The sequence below is a fragment of the Camelus dromedarius genome, chromosome 15 (assembly GCF_036321535.1).
Source record: "Camelus dromedarius isolate mCamDro1 chromosome 15, mCamDro1.pat, whole genome shotgun sequence".
Lineage (NCBI taxonomy): Eukaryota > Metazoa > Chordata > Mammalia > Artiodactyla > Camelidae > Camelus > Camelus dromedarius.
The window spans coordinates 15,599,239-15,618,407 of NC_087450.1; positions in this window are offsets into that span (position 1 = coordinate 15,599,239).

The following is a 19,169-nucleotide window of genomic DNA, read 5'->3' on the forward strand; positions in this document are numbered from 1 at the left end:
CTTTCCTGCTGAGGAAGTCTGGGATTTGATTGATTGGCTCCTGCCACACACGGCCCCACTCTCGGCAGGGCACACCCCACCCTCAGGGTAGCACAAGGAGTTTGATCAGCCCTCAGCTGGAGGACCAGGTTGACTTTGCAGACACTCTTCTAGCAGAAAATCATTTGTCAGGATGAAATGCCTGATGATCCCATGGATGCTCTAGCTACAGGATCTGAATAGTCCTCCTACCAACCACCACCACCCGAATGAAATGGAATACTGAAACCTGGGACAAGAACAGACCCTGGAAAAGGAAAAGGGGCGGGGGGAGAGGGAGGGAAGGAGCGTTAGGAGGAGCCAAAGAGCCAGGCGATGGCTGGAGAGCAGGGAAGGTCCAAAGAAAAGGGAATTGTTCTTTCCTGATCTCCACAATATGGGCTACCTAGGCTTCCTGGAAAACTTAGATTATAGAACCCACCCACATACACAGAGGAGCAGAAGGGGCCAGTGGAATGGACCTATTTTCATTCCTTCATCTCTATCCTGCTTCCTGTAGATTCCATGGCTCAGAAGATAGGAGAAAAGGAAGGGAAGGGAAGGGAAGGGAAAGGAAGGGAAAAAGAAAAAAAGGAAAGAAAAAAGAAGAAAAATTTGACCCTGGAGTTTACTCTGCACAAAGATAAAATTCATTTTTACTTTCCCTTCCATTTAAAAAGATTATTCAACATTTGTTCTAAGATATTCGAAGTCTTTAAAGAAAAAGTGTAATTCCAATGCTTCCCTTGATTATTCATGTTACTGAAGGTGAGATTTTAAGCCAAGACTGCTCTTTTATTTAGGAAAGCATGTTGATAGTCCCATTGGTTAGGAAGGATTGTACATGAACAAGAATTGGAGAATCCTCTCTGAAGAGCCCATAAGACAGAGGAAGGGACTCTTTGGTCTTGAAGAAGTGTGACGAGATGGAAAAGACATGCGAGCACACTCACCTTTGCGATGCGTCAGCCAGCTGGTTCCTAAGAGGAATGGCCAGCCAGGAAAGAGTGGATTAACTTCAGGACTAGAGGTGTCTGCTGTTGTCCCATGTGCCACAAAATAAACTCTGTTCATTATCCTCATCCCTGTACTGAAAATGTCTGTCTTACAATGGACCGTGTTAGTGACACTTCAGGGAACTGAGTGGGTATGAAGTGCTCACTATTGGGATTAGACAGGAGAGAGAATTGTGACTCTTATATGATATGTGTCACACCTGCTTTGAGGTTAGAAGGTGCCAGCAGCATCACTTTGAGGGAAAGCGTAGTCCTGAATTTCCAGTGAGGGTGGGATATCCAGCAGTCAGATTCTCTGAAACCCAAGGGAATCTGGCAGGGATCGTTGGGAGACACTGAGAACAGAGCAGCAGGACCTGTGTGAACTGCTTCTATGGGGAGATACAAGAGAAACTCCTCTTTCTCTAAACAGAAAGGCAGATGGAATGACAGAATCGGGGAGCAGTAGGCTCGATCCTGCTAATATGTGGCTTCGGACAAAGCAGATGGCAGATAATTGAGTTATAATTCATCCAATAAGTGTTTATTGAGCACCTGTTACATGGCAGGCACTGTGCCAGGTGCTAGGGATATAAAATCCAATTACACAGACAGTATCCTCCAGAAGTGTCCATCTAGAAAAGAAGACACGCATGTGGGTCAGCAGTTCCCCGACAGTGAGATAAATAGGATGATGACTCGCACACTGATAATAGTTACCATTTCTCTAATGTTTACTCTGTGCTTGGCATTGGACCAAGTGCCTTTCGTGTTCTACAGTGTTCACTCTTCCCAACGACTCAATGTGGAAACTCTTCGCAGACCCATCTTACAGGTGAGGAAATTGAAACTTAAGTAAATGCACTTTTTCAGTCCAAGTTCATAAGGATTATATATTTCCTAATTAGGGTATGGAAACTCATGGTCTAATCCCAGAGCTTATCCTCCTCATAGGATGTTGTGGGAGACTGGCGGACAGGCAGACGCACCTGTCAGTCCTGAAGGCTTTAAAGCAAGAGATAATATCTGATTTGATATTAAAATATGAGCAATAGCTTTATAAAAAGATGCTGGGAGGTCAGCATAGGGAAGTACGTATAAGCAAGTTGCAAGCAGAGGGAGTGACACCGTGCTCTGCTGACAGCGCTTTAGTTTAGTTAGAGTAGAGGGATGAAGGTGGGGGTGGAGTGGGAGAGAAAGAGGGGACCCATGATCCATGAGCCTAGGTAAGTGGGTTCTAATCATGGAGGGCGTCATGTGCCAAATCAATGAATTCTACATATATTATCAAGACTTGGAAGTCCACAGAAGCCCCCTTAAGGAGTCAAGGGATCTAATCAGATTGTGATGGCAGAGGGCACCTGGCAGCACTGATTGGGATGGGAGTGGGTGGGGAGGGAGGAGTCAGGGAGTCTAGTTAGGGAGGGTTTGCTCTTATTGGTTGGACCCACTTTGTCACACCCAAGAAATGAGATATCGGGGTGGGGGATTTTGAGCAAAGACTACTCTTTTATTTAGGAAATCATGTTGATAGTCCTGTTCGCTTGGAAGGACTGTGCATGAATAGGAATTGGAGAATCCTCTCTGAAGAGGATAGGAGACATAGAATGGGACGCTTTGGTCTTGAAAAAGCTTGAAGAGATGGAAAAGAAAGGCAAGCAGCAGACGGCAATCTAAGAGAAAGTAAGAAGTTAGACCAAGAGGACAGTTGTTACAGAAAATGATTCACAGAGAGCCACCACCCCCCCCCAAGTCTGAAGAGCCTCCATGCCCTTCCTTCACCACTCCCAAGACCAGACCACCGAGGTCCTAGGAAGTTATAACGTTGGGTATCATCCTTGAAGCAACCTGGGGACCTGGCTTGCCTCCTAGCACAGATCCTCATTGTTCCAACAAACCCAATCTGGATGCCAGAGAAAGAAAATGAGCATGGGCAGCTGTGGTGCAGAGGTTAAACACTCGTGCTCTGGGGTCACAATTCTTGCATTTGAATCCTATCTCTATTCCTCATTCTCTCTGTGTGCTCCTGCACCGTTTTTTTTTAACCTCCCTTTACTTCGGTTTTCTTATCCATAAAATAGGGTTTAAAAATAGTAACAATAATTAATAATAACAGCGCCTACTTCATAAGATGGGTGAAGATTTTATGAAATCATGAAAAGACAAAGCCATAGACTACTGGCTGGTGGATGGAAAAAGTTAGCAATTATTTTCCAGATAACCACAGACCTGATTTCTGGGGGTTCTCTGTTTCTTGCCAAGCAGGAAAGTGGCTGTCTGAGTCTGAGTCCAAAGCCAAGGCCTTTTGGCTTGAGGAAACATTTTCCAAGAGTTCTTTAGGCTCCCTGGCTCTGTTTCAGGGGGCCTCGGCCCTCTTCCTGTGGAACAGGAAGCTGTCCCTTGGCCCCCGTGCACTCAGTGTCCAGGATGTCTTCTCACTGCCGATGAATCCCAGACTCCTGGACAAACTTCACAGTCTCCTTTTTCCATGAAGCTTAACAGTCAGGCTAAATACAAGTTAATGCTGATTTTTTTTTAAAGGGAAGACAGATGGAACCCTGTATTCTTGATGTGCCTTCGGCAATGAGAAATTATTTGGGCCAGAAAATTCCCTGTTGGCTTCCTGTGGTAATAAACATAGTCAAAGAGGACCTCTAATTTGACGCATTTATCCTACTTTGTGAGTTCTTAATGTACTTGACAGCTCTGGGTTTGCCCTCATCCATTCTTCAGAAAGTCCTGGATTGAATGGGTCAAGCAAAGAGATGAGTTTGAAACCCTGGAAGGGGGATTTTGAGGATGTGTACAGCCATAGCATCTCCAGGTGCAGGCAAGGAATCCAGACACCTGGAATGGAAATCCCTCAGTATGATTAAAGCCACCCATGGATATTTGGAGTCTATCAGGCCTCCTGTTTCTCTGCACCAATTACCAGCCTTCTCAAGGGCATGTCCAATCAGAAGCTATGGCAGGGACGACCCTCATCCTTGAAGGTCCAGGTCTCCTCCAAACTGCCTTCCACTCAATATTACATCCTTGAGATCTCCCACCCTAGTATGAACCATTATTTCTCTAGAAGATTTTGATGGGGACAACTCAGCTCTGTCCCCATTTCCCTAAGAACTGGGTTCTACAAATCATTGGAGTGATTTGTCATTTACAAATAGTGAAGCTGGAATTAACAAGAACTGAGGCTTAGAGTCACTGCTTCATGGAAGCCAGCTCAGCTGAAAAGATAAACTTCACTCTGCAGCCAAGAGTAGCTGAGTCAAAATTAGAAGCTAAGCCCACAGCCAGTGAGGCAAGCATGCACTTGAAATGCCACCACCTCCATTCTCTCTCCTACACTGTGTGTGCTCTGGGCAGCAGAACCCATGCCCATTTGATATGGACCAAAAAGGAAACAAACAAACCAGAAAATCCCCAAAAACAAAAATTCACCTGAGCTGCCAGTCTGTGGCCCCTAATCTAACCAAACTGCCTCATTTTATAAATTAGCATCGAAAGTCATGGAGCGTCCCTAAAGTATTCCAAATGATAATTAACACATTGACTTTTTTCTCCAGCTCTATTGAGGTATAACTGACAAATAAAAATTGTATATATTTAAGATGTATAACATGATATACAATATACATGGACATTGTGAAATAATTACCACAATCAAGCTAATTAACACATCTATCGCCTCACAGAGCCATCATTCTTTTTAGGGAGAACAGTTAAGATCTACTCTCTTAGCAAATTTCAATATTAACTATAGTCATAATGCTGTGCATTAGCTCTCCAGAACTCATTTATCCTGCATACCTGAAACATGGTACCCTTTGACCCACATTCCTCTCATCCCTAAGGCCCTGGAAACCAACATTCCACTCTCTGCTTCTTTGAGTTTGATTTTTTATACTCTACATATAAGTGAGATCATGCAGTATTTGTCTTTCTGTGTCTAGCTTATTTCACTTAGCATAATGTCTTCCAGATTCATTCATGTAATTGCATATGATGGGATTTCCTTCTTTTTTAAGGCTGAAGAATATTCCTGTGTGTGTGTGTGTGTGTGTGTGTGTGTGAGACATTTCTTTATTCATTTATCTGTTAACAGATCCCTAGGTTATTTCTGTATCTTTGTTATTGTGAATAATGCTGCAGTGAACATGGAAATGCAGCTGTCTCTTCAAGACACTGATTTTATTTCCTTTGTACATATACCCAGAAGTGTGAAGCACATTGACTTTTAAAGTGATTTAAAAGCACCATACGAAATCTATGCAAGTGTACAACTTAAAAATGACTACAGCAACGTATTGTCCTTATTATTATTGGTATTGTTTTTATTATTGCTATAGTGGTTATTCTTTTAACAAATGGACATTGAGGACCCAGGTTCTAGTGTAGAAGGACATCTCCCTTGATCTTGGGAAACTCAATGGCTTAACTGGAAAGACATGACTCAGCAAATGCTCCACAGCCCACTGTGGTAGGAGTTTAATAAGAATATGAATGAATCTGTGAAAAATTCTGCACTCATATAGGAAAGTCACAGGGAGGATGACGTGATCTGTCCCTACAAATGTTAAGTAGATGGTCCCTAGATAGCTGAGGATATTCCAGGAAGAGAGAATAACAGAAACAAAGATATGGAAACTGGAAACAGGAAGGTATATATTAGTTTGGGTATCCAGCTAAGCTGTCATAATAAGGAGACTGAAATAGAAAGTGACTCAGACAAGATAGCAGTGTATTTATTTCTCTGTCCGGATGTAAGCGGGCAGTCTGGAGCCAGTAGACAGCTCTGCTCCATGAGGTCAGCAGGGTTTCAGATTCCTTCTTTCTTTCTTTGCCATTTGCCGGCCATCACCAGCATGAGAGCCATATCCAACCCACAGGGAAGGAGGAAGAGAATTAGAATATAAGCCAATTCCTCTTTGCATGACACTGCCTAGAAGTCATACATGTCACTTCCCCTCACATCCCATTTGCTGAACTTAGTAGCATCGAGTTACAAAGAAGCCTGGGAAATGTAGTTTATAAGAGAGCCATGACAGCCAGCTAAAATTCAAGGGCTTTTATTATAAAAGGAGGGAGAGAAGCGTGTATAGTTGGGGACAGTTCTTAGAATCTGCTGCAGTTATTTGAGGATTCTTATGTGACTCTTGCCTGAATACTGAGGATTAGTGGGAAATTAAATTTTCATGATGTCTGGTCTTAGACAATGAAAACACAGTCAATAATCAAAGCGGAGGGAGCAGAATATGCCAAAAAAAATAAATAGAGGTGTACACTTAAAAATGGATACAACCTATTAGTATTACTGTTAGGTCACTATTGTGTAAACTTCTGATCCAATGGCTTCATGGAATCTAAGAAATCTTCATAGTGGGGATGAAGCAAACCAGGGTTTTGTTTTAAACAAAATTGGCATAGAGAGATTGTCAACTTTCCTCTGTTGTATTATGTCCTGTCAAAGTAATTGGTCATAGAAGAGGTCAGATCAAAATGATTTCTGTAAATTCCTGTGAAGTAAAGGGAAGCACTGCCTCAAACAAAAAGACACAAGGGATACATTTTTTAATGTGTTTCCCAATGAGTGTCAATCATTGATAGCAAGATGTTTTGTTAATTATCATATGCAAATTCTGTGTTTTATTTCGGTCATCGGCTGGCTCAGTTTGGATGGGATAATTCTATTACGAAGTTCGAGGAGAGAAGTCCTTAAGCAGGAGGAGGTGGTAAGAAGGATGAGATGTGAAATGTGAAGTGGCTGTGCTATATAAAATAATTTTCTGGTTTCCTGCAGCAAACATAGAACTTACACTTATGCCATATTTTACAGTGAAGTTTAAGCTAATTACTTAAACCTAGAAAATGTAGCTTCTTCCGAAGAACCACAATTATCATCTACAAAGGCAAATCATCCCTTTGGAGGTCTCCAGATTTCTCATATTTGACAAGCTCATAACCTCTGGAGCTTCTTTAGTAATTGGGTGGCACATCCTTATGAAAAAAGACCACAGCTAGGAAAATCAGACGATGTTGACGGTGATCACTGTGCAGGGGCATTTCTACAGTCAGAATAACAGCCCTCTTGGTGGTCAAAGACTTTCTGGACAGTGTGATGCTCAGGAATGATGTGTGAACTTTCCTAACTCCCTCCCTCCTGTTAAGTTAGGACCTACTGGAACATTAGTTAGCAGATGACAGTCGGGAAGTACTGGTGACAGATTTTTAGCTTCGTATCCACAAGACCAGCTGCTCCATGGTGACCCCACTTTGGCAAGCTCCACTGGCAGCTGGTTAAATGTGTTGCTCTTGGCAAGTACCCACCAGCTGTTCCCACCTGTGGGCATATGCAGGGTCTGTCAGTGATGCTTGTTAGATCTGTAAATCCGAGGGATAATCCAACCTGTTACAAAGAGCCTGATGCACAGTATATGGGTACCAAATTTAGGGAATCCCCTTTTAGTGGGTGATTATTTTACACGTGGCTTTTCAATCTCATTCTCTCCTACCCTCACACCTACACAGTCTTTGATGGGAAAACTAATTAATTGGGAAGTCATTCTGCTGTGGGATAACAAGTACATAAGACATCAGAGCTCAGTCCACCGCTGAGAATATGTCGTCACTCAAACCCATTAATTCAAGAACCCATTACTTTTACTCCCTCACTTCTCACCTTCTCCTTCTGCATGGCAGTTTAAGCCGTATAATTTGCCATCTGAAAGACTTGCATAAGGCACAGAGCATGAAATATTCCGAGAAGTCACCCTATTAATTAGACTCTCACATCATAGGATCATAAAAATTACAAGTGTGGAGGATCTGCAGCAGGAGGTCATTTTGCCCATCTTCCTCCTCTTTGCCTTCTGCCCAAATGGGATGATTTTGTATTGTATGTACTAGTCCTTTGTCCACTTAAGCAGGAAATAGATTAAATATGGTGCTTTCTCAGTGGTCCGTCCAGTGTTATCACAAAAGGTCCCTAAGTAATTGACACTACTTCCCTTGAACCTGTGTGATGAAACCTCACTCAGTGGCCTTTCCTCTATAAATACAGGACCCGTCCCGGCTGACATGCTTGTATTATGGGACGGACTCTAATCGCAGCACTATACAGCCCCACATTTTTCCTCCGCCAAACACTATTTGTAGTTCTGTCCCAGATGTAACAACCTAATCAAAACAGAATTTCATAGAGCACCACGCAGACGGCTGGTTTCTAGGGGACTGTGCAACAGGTATCTGTATGTTTACTGCCTTCTTTTATGGAACTTGATACAACGCAATTGGCAGAGTACACACTGAATACGGGGACTTGACTCATAAGAAACGAGTTGTAAATTACAAGGTATGGTAGCAGCCAGAATCATTGTCAAGTCCTCCTGATGCCAGGTTTCTCAACTGTAACATCACTGATGCCAAATTAACGCCTCTGCTACATTATCTTTCTCGGGGACTCATACTCTCAACTGAATTGCATCCCTGACAATGAAGGCCGCCATTTTTAGAACGGAAAAGAAAAACCTTTCAATGACCGACAGAAACAAGGATGCTTTCAGGGCCCTCTACCACGGAAATGGTCAAAGGACAAAGGAATCAATTAGAAATAGAGACGTTTTGAGCTGAAAGTTTTCAGAATCTCCAGACTTAGAAAACATGGACTTGAAACATGCTCTCTAATTAGAAAAACAATGTTACCTGAAAGTAAAAAAAAAAAAAAAACCCAAAATGGAATGCCTGAATTTCAATTTTTGGCCTGTCAGCCACTAGTGCTATGAATGCATGTAAGTTTCTTGGAGATTCTGAGCTTCATTATCCTCAAAACTTACAGTTACCGGGGGGAAGATGGGCAGGAAGGGATAAATTGGGAGTTCGAGATTTTCAGACATTAACTACTATATATAAAATAAACAATAAGTTTACACTGTACAGCACAGGGAACTTTATTCAATATCTTGGAGTAACCTATGGTGAAAAAGAATATGAAAAGGGATATAAGTATATATGTGACTGAGACATTATGCTGTACACCAGAAATTGACACAACATTGTAAACTGACGTCAATTAAAAAAGAAAAAGAAAAAGAAAAAAATTGTCAAATTGGGATTTACAGGACCTACCTTCAATCCCTGCCTTTCAGATGGCTTTTTAAATAACCAAGCTGAATACTGTAACCGAAATAACTTTTTGAATTATAAAAATCAACATCAGTGTAAGGCGTTATGAACATTTCTGCCAGGATCTGTGCCCAATTCAATTTCTTCATTTTATAAATACAGAAACTGAGGCTCAAAGACAGTAGGAAATTCCTTCCAGGCACCAGATGGCACACACCAAGGCTAAGCCAATAACCGAAGTCTGCCATCGCCCACTGGGCCCACTTCCCTTTATATAACACGGAAGAGTCGCAAAATTCGAAATTGCCTGAAGGTATGTGCAAGGCAAAAGTGTGGCAGACTCTTTCAAGAAAAAGAATCCAGCCTTGCTCACACGCCCGGCTGTCCCTTCCGTTTTAGCACTTCTGTGATACATTATACTTGCAAACTGAGATATGACAATTAGTTAATTGAATCTTTGTAGCAGATGGTGGAAGTTTATGAATTGAATCAATTAATGAATAAACAAAAATAAACTGTTGCTCTCATTAGTGTCCCTAAAAAAAATATGTAAGTAGCGTACATTCATTTTCCTAGTTCACAGATGGAGATTTCGAGGCCCATCGAGGTTACATTTGCTCCTGGGCAGGTGGAAATAGACAGATACTCAGTCTAAAAAGAAATTTCCACAGCTATCATTAGCTTTTTTCCCCCCCTTTCTTATTCAGAACAAAACTTAGTAGAGGCTGTTTACAGTCCTTTCTTCCTGTCTCCTGATTGCCGTTTCATCATCCACTCTGGCCTTGGCCTAGGGACCACTAGTTGCACAAGCTGTGAGCAGCCTGGATATCAGTCAAGCCTTGTCCTTTTCCTTCCAAAAGGTCTCACACCCAGAGGGCCAGAGGAAAGAGAGCCCAGAGGCCTGGGAACAAGTGCTCGAGAGGGAACCTGGAAACTTCCATCCTGTGAAGCATCAGTGAAGCTCTAGGTGTTCCCGTTTCTGATAGAGTGTCTTCACAGCAGGAAAGGAGGGAGACTGTTGAGTTGTTCCTGGCTTGGTGTCTCCACTCATCCTATCATCTGGAGGGGTTTTGCCTCAGTCCAAGAGTAACCCCTTGCCAACACCCCCCACCTCCAGCCATGCCAGTCCCTTTTGGCCACCTTGGTGGTATCAACGCTGAGTCAGAACTTCCAAAACGTTCTGAGAGGCGGCCCCATGCTACGCCACATTTCACTGATGGTTAGCACCACATTAAAATGTCATTTCAGGCAATTAATATTTTATTTATAAACACTTATAAATATTTATTATAAATGACTATTTAAATAGCAGCTCATGAGAAAACAAATCTATTACGTTTGTATTAAAACATCTTCAGATGCTTAATTATAGGAATATTTAGACAAACCATTAAAAATGTATGCCAACTTTCTTGAGAAGTCTGGGGCAATCCCCGTCAGACTTCCCCATTTAGCTGAAGGGGCTAATTTGATAGGATGCCATAATAAACAAGGGAAAGAAATCCATCTTCAGTTCCCCTTTCTAATAGTTGGACAAATTCTGCCTTCATGCCAGGGAAGTCAAGACATCTTTTCTTTTAAAAAAAAAAATCTTTTCTTAAAAATTGTCAGAAAAGATAGACTCATTCTAGACAAACGTCCCAGGCATACTTGGAAACAAAATATGTCAGGTGTTTAAATGTATCTGATTAAGCATCTTCAGCTCCCTTGGCTGTTTTAATCAGTTCCCAAACATGCAATCGGCAGTCGTTTTTCAGCCAGAAAGAAAAATGGTTATTGCTGCCATTGATCTGTTGTAGAGCACGTCACCTTACCCTACTCAGCTCTGAAAATATAATTAAAACATTCTGTTTTGATACTGGTGACTCACCAAAGTGTAAGAATCTAGGTGTACATTTTCCTTCTTCATGGCTCTTAAGTTTAGGATGAAAAGAAAGTAAATGAGACGGAATCCCCTTAATTGGCTGTAACTGATTTATTTCTGTTGAAGTGCATTGCAATTTCCATATATCACATATTTCTACCTCAATTACTACACCATCTGATTGGACTTCATTTAACTTTCTTCACGTATTTGCCTGATAGCTATTACACGCACACCTTAGAAGACTTGCATACATGGAGCTTGAAGGGTACAATGACTGATTTGATAGGAAAGTTGCAGTGTCTCCACGTATTTCCAAAAATTGCTCTTTGGAACATTCTGTTATTGTCACAACATGCCTCTGAGTTATGCTTACTTTAATCGCTCCTGGCTTTTGATATGAGACAAGTTTACTCCGATACATTACCAAGTGGTTTGAAATAGCATCGTAATTCATAAGGGTCATCTCGTGAATTTTAAGACCATCCAACCCCTTTAGCTACCTTGAATGATCGGAACTATATTTTTGAAAACTGGCAGCATTATGTGTACTGGAGAATATCGTATAACATAAGAAATATGGACTGGATATTTTACGTAATCAAATCAAGATAGAGGTGAGCAAGCATTGTGGGCTAGAGATGAGAAATCTGGAAAGACATGCTGGATGGCCAAATCTGAGGGGCACAGGTTTGAAATAAAATCCTAATAACCTAAGGAAATCATTTTAAAGACTTTCAGAAAAACCCAGACATATTAGAATAGCTAGTTTTTTGCTTGGCACTTTTTTCCCCCAAAGCCACAGTAAACAATTTTGAGTGCACTTAAAATGTTGACAACATTGTTTTGAAATACTTTCTATAAGGTCGTATGCCATAGTGAATTGTCCGCTGGAAGTGAACGATTTGATATTATTATAAAGCACAACTTCTCCACGCCTAATTCCAATTAATCACTTGTAACCTAGTTACAAACACAAATTTGAATCACTTGTCCAGTTTTCTTTCTTTCTTATGTGAGCAAAACCATGATCCGGGATGACTGTGGGTTTGTTTTTTTTTTTTTTTTCCGTTGTTGTCATCCTTTTTAATTGAAGTATAATCAGTTTACAATGTTGTGTCCATTTCTGGTGTACAGCGTAATAGTTCATTCATACATACACATACATATATTTGTTTTCATAGGATGACTGTGTTTTATGTCAATAATATGAAATGCTATGATTCCCAAGGCAAGGAAACCTATCAACCGATTCCAAAAACACCTAGCCTTCGTCCCATGAAGATTGTGATGCTTTGTTTATTTGCAGGGGGTCTGCTCTTTTACTCCAGAAGCAGTGGCTGTTGGGGGAATTCAACTTTTTTATTCTCCCTTTAATCACACCCAGAATGCAATGCTTGTAAACTCCACCAATGTGTCACCTCTCTATTTATTACATCTTATGCTTTAAATATCACCTCTGACAAACAAAAGAAAAGCAAATGTCCCTAAATTTCCTGAAGCCCGGATTATTATTGTTTATGTCTCAGCTTTAGCAGCTCCAGTGTCTCCATGGTCTGCTGTGTGCCGGGCTGGCAATGATGGATGGCCATTACGGCAGCTTATTGGAAATGGCTTGATTTATAACCTGTTCTCCTGCCTCAGTCTAATGGCTTCATTTCTTTCCTCCAGTGCGTGATGCCACAGCCAAGGTCATTGCGCCAATGGCCTTTTGTTGTTAGTCTGCTGATGACCAGTGTGCCTAGGAGTCAGCTAGGGAGGGGGCAGGGGGGAAGGGAGGGGGGAAGCCCAGGGCAGGGGGTAGTGGGGGAGCACCAACCTTTACATTTTAATTTTTTTTTCATCTCAGTCCCTGATAACTGCAGTAGAACAGTAGATTAAATGCTGTCTTCTATTTGCTTCCCGTGCTTGCCAGACAAGGAGCTACTTTATGATCCTCAGTGGGGAAGTCTATTACTCACCTCTACTTTAAATGACCAACATCAAATATATACAGCTCCCATTAAAGCTGAGATCAATAAAAATGCCATTAAGATAGTAAAAGTTGCTGATATTAGTGAAGCCCCCAAACAAAATATTTGATTTTCTTTCAGGTTGTTAGTGAGATGGAATACGGACAGAGAAGGGGAAGGAGAGCAGGCCAGGCCTATGGTCAATAATTTATCTCAGAGATTCATTCAGCCTCTCACCCAATATTTCCCTCCTGTCTATTGATTCCTCATCATTATTTGTCATAAGCTGTCCTAACTCAAGGAGAAAATATGCCCTGCTGGTCCAAGGGGAGTCATACCTGGAGAAATAGAAAGGAATTTCATTAAAAGCGAGAAAGAACTGCTGTGGCTTTGAGAAACTCCAAGAGCAAGTTGCCAAGACTTTTGTTAAGAGTCTTAAAGCTGCTTGGAAGAAGCTTGGCACCGTGAACCCCGGACTCAGGTTGTTCTGATCGGGGTTCAGGGAAAATCAGAGACCTTTCCTGTGTATGATTCCAGCTTCCCAAAACTGTGTGTGCCTGTGTCCACACACAGATGTTTATACACAAATGTAAACTCGCGCACACGCGTGTATATGTATGTATTTTTCCTTTTCGTATTTTCCCTTTCACTAGCATGTTCCAAGTTGATTTTCCCGACTGGTCTCTTACGAAGACCAAAGAGAAGTCAATGGTCGCAGAGACACGTTAGTAAAGGGTGTACAAGCTTATGCCTACGTCATTAAGTCAAACTAAAACCCCAAAGGTAAAAGCATGACTTTGGAAATGGGATTAATTTTTTAAAGCATGACTATTTGCTTAAGGGCAATTTTTAATAAATAGGCTATATTTTATTTTAATGGGTACATACTTGTGATGTGGCAGTCAATGGTAATCTTTGAAATTGGATTTGACCAATGGCTTGAAACTGGCTTTATGCACTGCCGAAAGTCGATGTCAGAGAATTTTTTTCTTTAAAGTTAAATCTACCTGCACTTGGCTAATTCCCCCCAATAGATGATCTTATTTAAAATTTTTTTAAATCTTAAGTCAGTTTAGTCTGGAGCATAAATCCATAGCGTTTTAAAACTGCAAGGGACCCACAAGAATACTAGTCTCATTCCTCTATTAAGTAATAACAAGAATGCCACTGTTACTACTGATAATTCATATTAATCTAAAGCTTACTCTGTGACGGGCATTGCAGTAAGCAGCTTGCATCCTCATCGCACCTTTATGAAGTGAGCAATACTCTCATTTTATGAAAAGGTAAATAGATGAGGTCGTCCGCCCAAGATCATGTAGCTCATAGTGGCAGAGTCAAGACTCACACCTAGCTCTATGCGAGCTCACAGCCGATCATAAATGGGATATTTGAAGTCAGCTAGAAGAACCTGCCAGCTCACCTAGCTCAGTGGTAGACGGCCCAAAGTTGAAAAATACCAAAGACAATTTGGAGGTCATTCTGAGAATATTTTCATTGAGAGATTCAATAAAGGGGATTTTTCTCTGGATTATTCTTAAAAAATGAAAAACAGAAAGGCACGTATTGGCAATCCTAGAGTTATCTTTCTTCTTTTTCTTGTAAATAAAAGAAAAATATCAGTACCCATTGCTCCAAATGTCAGAACCTGTAGTATACAGAGGCATGAAGTGCTGTTACAGAGATAATTATAATTGACTTAGATATTTTCTAACGTCCACATTTGATTTTGGTTCATTAGTTAATAAAAGAGAAATTATGCGCAATGTCTAGTCCTTTCAGTTATTTAACTTGCAAACTGTAAGACTGTATCTTTTTAATTCTGTGGCTTCAAACATCAAGTTTGAATAAACATCTGAAATCTGTTAAGTTCTTGAACAAAACTTACTTCTGAAGTAAAAGTAAACATGGGCTTGTTTGAATTCATATCATCAGGAAATGGGGCCATCTTAGGGGAAAGGTAGCAGATACAGAACCAGTTTCACCATTCTAAGTAAACTAATGAGTTGTTAATTATCTACTAACCAGTTATTAGAGGAGATATTTACCTAAATTTAGAGAGTAACTGTTTAGTGATCTCTCAATTTAGTCCTATTGTCCATGTGACTCTACTGAGTAATTAACAATTACCAAGTGACTGCTGTGGGCCAGAGGTCACCTATGAGAAAAGCCACACATCTAGACTTCATTTAATACGACATTTAACCTCTGATACAAGTCTGTGACCGTCATGAGAGTGTATGCGTAGCAAGATGAATTAGGAGATGAATGTTGTTTAGGATTGTAGAAGAAAGGAAAGCTCAAAGAGGAAGAAAGGACAGGAAGGAAGGGATGAAGGAAAAGTAAAAGGAAGGAAGAGGGAGAGGGAAGGAGGGAGGTGGGGAGGGAGGATGACACTCATGTGCTCACGCGTGGAAATTCCAAGCTGGCCTTATATTAGTCCTGTGGTACCTCTTCCTCCGCTGTTGTCAAAGCATCCTTTGTGCCTCACTCCTCTCCCTTTGCCTCAGCTACAATCACCAAACACTTGGTCTGAGCGGTGGTTGTTGTTCCCGCCATGATTTCTGGGTGGTGCAGCATTGAAGGCATTATTTCCCCAGCAGTTGGGAAGGCCATCCACTGATTGCTTTCCACCAGCCACTCTCCTCTGAAACTGCCTCTGTTGAAGGTGAGAGCCAACCAGAGTGGCAGCACATCTCTTCCCAGGAGAGCTCTCATTCAGTGGCTGTGGAGGGGTGGGGCAGGCGGTGCCATATAAAGGCAGGGACCGGATCCCAGGTTCACCCTGACCCCCACCAGACTTCCTGTACTGTCTGCATCATCACAGAGTCCACTTCCAAGGAACACAGCCCGCAGAGCTCCCTGGACAGGGCTCTGCGCACAGGCCACACACACTCCTTAGGCATCATGAAGGAGCTGGAGAGAAAGTCTGTAGTTTCTGCTCTTGTTTGGGATGCTTCTGTGACCTTACCACTGCAGCTAGTGAGCTCACTTTCCAAGAGAACTTTAGGTGGCTTGATTCCTAAAACTAGGCCTGGTTTGTCTTTAACTGTTGTTTTGACCAGCTTAATTCTTTTTAAGCGTACAGCTCTGGAGTGTTAAGTGTGTTCACACTGTTGTGCAACAGACCTCCAGAACTTTTTCAGCTTGCAGTACCACTGAATGACTCTCCATTCCCTCCTTTGCCTAGCCCCTGGCAACGACCATTCCACTTTCTGTCTCTGTGAATTGGATGACGCTAAGTACCTCACATAAGTGGGATTGTACAGTATTTATCTTTTTGTGGCTAGCTTACTTCACTTAGCATAATGCCCTTAAGATGCATCATGCTGCAGCGTGAGACAATGTTTCTTTCCTTTTTAAGGCTAAATAATATTCTGTTTTATGTAGATACCACATTTTGTTTGTCCCTTCACCCATCAATGAACATTTAGGTTATTTCTACCTCTTGGCTATTGTAGATAATGCTGCTATGAACATGGCTATGCAAATATCTCTTCCAGATCCTGCTTCCAGTTCTTTTGTGTATTTACCCAGAAGTGGGACTGCTGGAGCATATAGTTGTTCTATTTTTAGTTTTTTGAGGAACAGCCGTACTCTTTTCCACAGCAGTTATGCTATTGTACTATCCCATCAACAGTGCACAAGGGTTCCAATTTCTCCACATCCTCACCAATTCTTGTTATTTTCTGTTTTCTTTTTTTCAAACAGTAGCCATCCTACTGAGTATAAGTTGGTATCTCGCTGTAGTTTTGATTAGTGATAGCAAACATCTTTTCATATGCTTGTTGGCTGTATATATATTATCTTCTTTGGAGAAATGTCTATTCTAATCCTTTGCTCATTTCTAATCAGATTACTTGTTATTTTGATGTTGACTAGTAGGAATTCTTTATATGATCTTAATGTTAATGTTTATCAGGCTTGCAACTATTGTACGGGAGTTTTCCCATGATTTGTAAGTCACTAATGGGTGGAGCAGTCCAGGCTGGTCCTGATTAGGGAAGAGATCCTGCTCCGTCAGTGGGAGGCTGAGTCCTGCCGTGTGTCTTCCGGACACCAGTCATCAGAGGACAGCGTTGCACCTGCTGAGTCAACCCCATGCTCTCTGCTGGCTCTTGTGAAATACAGGCATACGTGGACCAAAGGGAGGTTGCAGGGAGGCCCCAAACGCCAACATGGAGTCAAGAGGTGAATGTCTGCGGGCCTGAGCAATAGGGGAGTTTCAGCGACTAGTTTTATGTCCTTTCTGGTCGGCAAATGAAAGAAAAGCCCCATGGAAGAATCATGTTCGTGATCGCTAGGCACTTGGCCAGTCCCAACTCCTCAATCCTCACAGCACCTGTGAGGGGCCTCGGAAAGCGAGTCACCGAGCCTTAAACAGGACGTGCAAACAGGTTGTTAAAAATGTTTTCTGTATATGACAGATTGAAGCGTCCCCCAGATCCCAGGTAGACACAATAGTAAATAAGTTTTCACAATTCCTGGCCTCCCTGAAGGAGACGGATATGTGCGTGAACCGATGTTGAGTCTTCTGGGCAAATCTTCCACCTGCTCGCGAGCAGCAGGAGACTGTGACACTGCCTGAAATATCTTGAGCAACTTGGTAGGATGACAGACGTTAAAGAGATTACCATTCTGTGACAGATAGAGCGGTGGCTGAGAGCCGTAGAGATTGAAACCCCAAGTTTTATGAAGGATGAGCTTGGGCAAATTACTTAATCCCTTTAAGCCTCAGTTTCCTCCTATATAAAAAGACGCCAGCAGGGGCGCCTTCCTCCTAGAGCAGTGGTTCTCAACAGAGGCAGTTTTCTCCTCCAAGGGACATTTGGCACCATCTGGAGACAATTCTGGTTGTCACAGCTGGGGGTAAGGGGTGGAGGGGATATTCTCAGAATCTAGTGGGTAGAGACCAACATCCTACACAGTGCCCACGACAGCCCCACATTAAATCACTAGCAGCCCCAAACGTTAGTGGTATTCAGGCTGAAGAAGTCTGCCCCAGGGGTCTTTTGAGAATTCAGTACAAAACTCCATGGAGAAGCTCTCAAGAGAGAACCCGTATCTCACCAGCATAGTAAGTCTTCCATCATTATTATAGGGTTTTCATAAGCCCTAACACGGTGTACTTATAGGTAAGTCACTCAACTGTAATAGACACACATACAATTTGTTAACAAACATAAATAATAAATTCATAATAAATAATGATAGATAAATTCATCCCTCGTTGTACGTGCACCGACGTCAGGATGCTACTCCTAGGAGCAAAAGGCGACTCAGTCCGGCGGGCCTAACACGGATGGTGCAGGGGGCGCGGGGGAGAGTCCCAGGGCCACGCGCAGACTGGAGCTGGGTTTTGAGGCCAGCGCTGAAGGAAGCGGCAGAGACGGCAGCGGTGCGGCTGACCTGTGCTCGCTTTCCCCGGGGGGTTCCCGGGGGAGGGCAGTGCCTCCCTCTCTCTCTTGGCCTCGGCTTAACTGGCTTATTTCATGGCTGGACAAACAGAAGCTCCTCAGCCTCTTTTACATCCTTGACCGAGCTGTCAGCATCCAGCAGCGTGACAGAAAGCAAAGTTGGAGCGCCGCCCCGAGGACAGTGTGTAAAAAGGGGGTGGCCTCCCAGACAGGGACGCCGAGGCCCCGGAGGAGGCTGATGGCGGACTGGCAGGTCTCCCGACGCCCAGAGGGTGTTGCTGTCGATGGGACATTTCTGTGGAGCTGACGTCCCCCACGCTGTCCTTTCCAAAGCCTAAAGCCCTGCACATCTCCTCAGGTTCAGAGAGGGCTACAAGTCCGGGAGGCATCTGTGTGGAGCCATTGCCTCCTGGACACTCTTCCCGGCCAGTGGGGAGGCCTAAAAATCTCTGAGGACTAAAGGACTGAACCTAAAGACGGCCGAAGATGGCACTGCTGTCCCGGGCCGCGGGTCTACAGGGACACCAGGTTCCATGGGTCCTTCCAGGCTGTCATGAGGTCTAGAGCAGAGCAAGTCTCGGCTTCAGAAAGCTCCGATCTTCAGGGCTACTCTTAGAGGGGGTTCCAGCTCCAAATCGTCCTTCCAGGTCTTTCTTGAAGCCTGAAGTCAAGCACCAAACCTTCTCAGGCTCAGAGGGTGTTGATATTAAAGAGGAGATTCCTCAGAGCCTGCTACCTAAAAGGTGCCCTTCCAGCCCCCGGGGAGCCAATCAAAGACATTTGCTGGACCTCACGCCCAGAG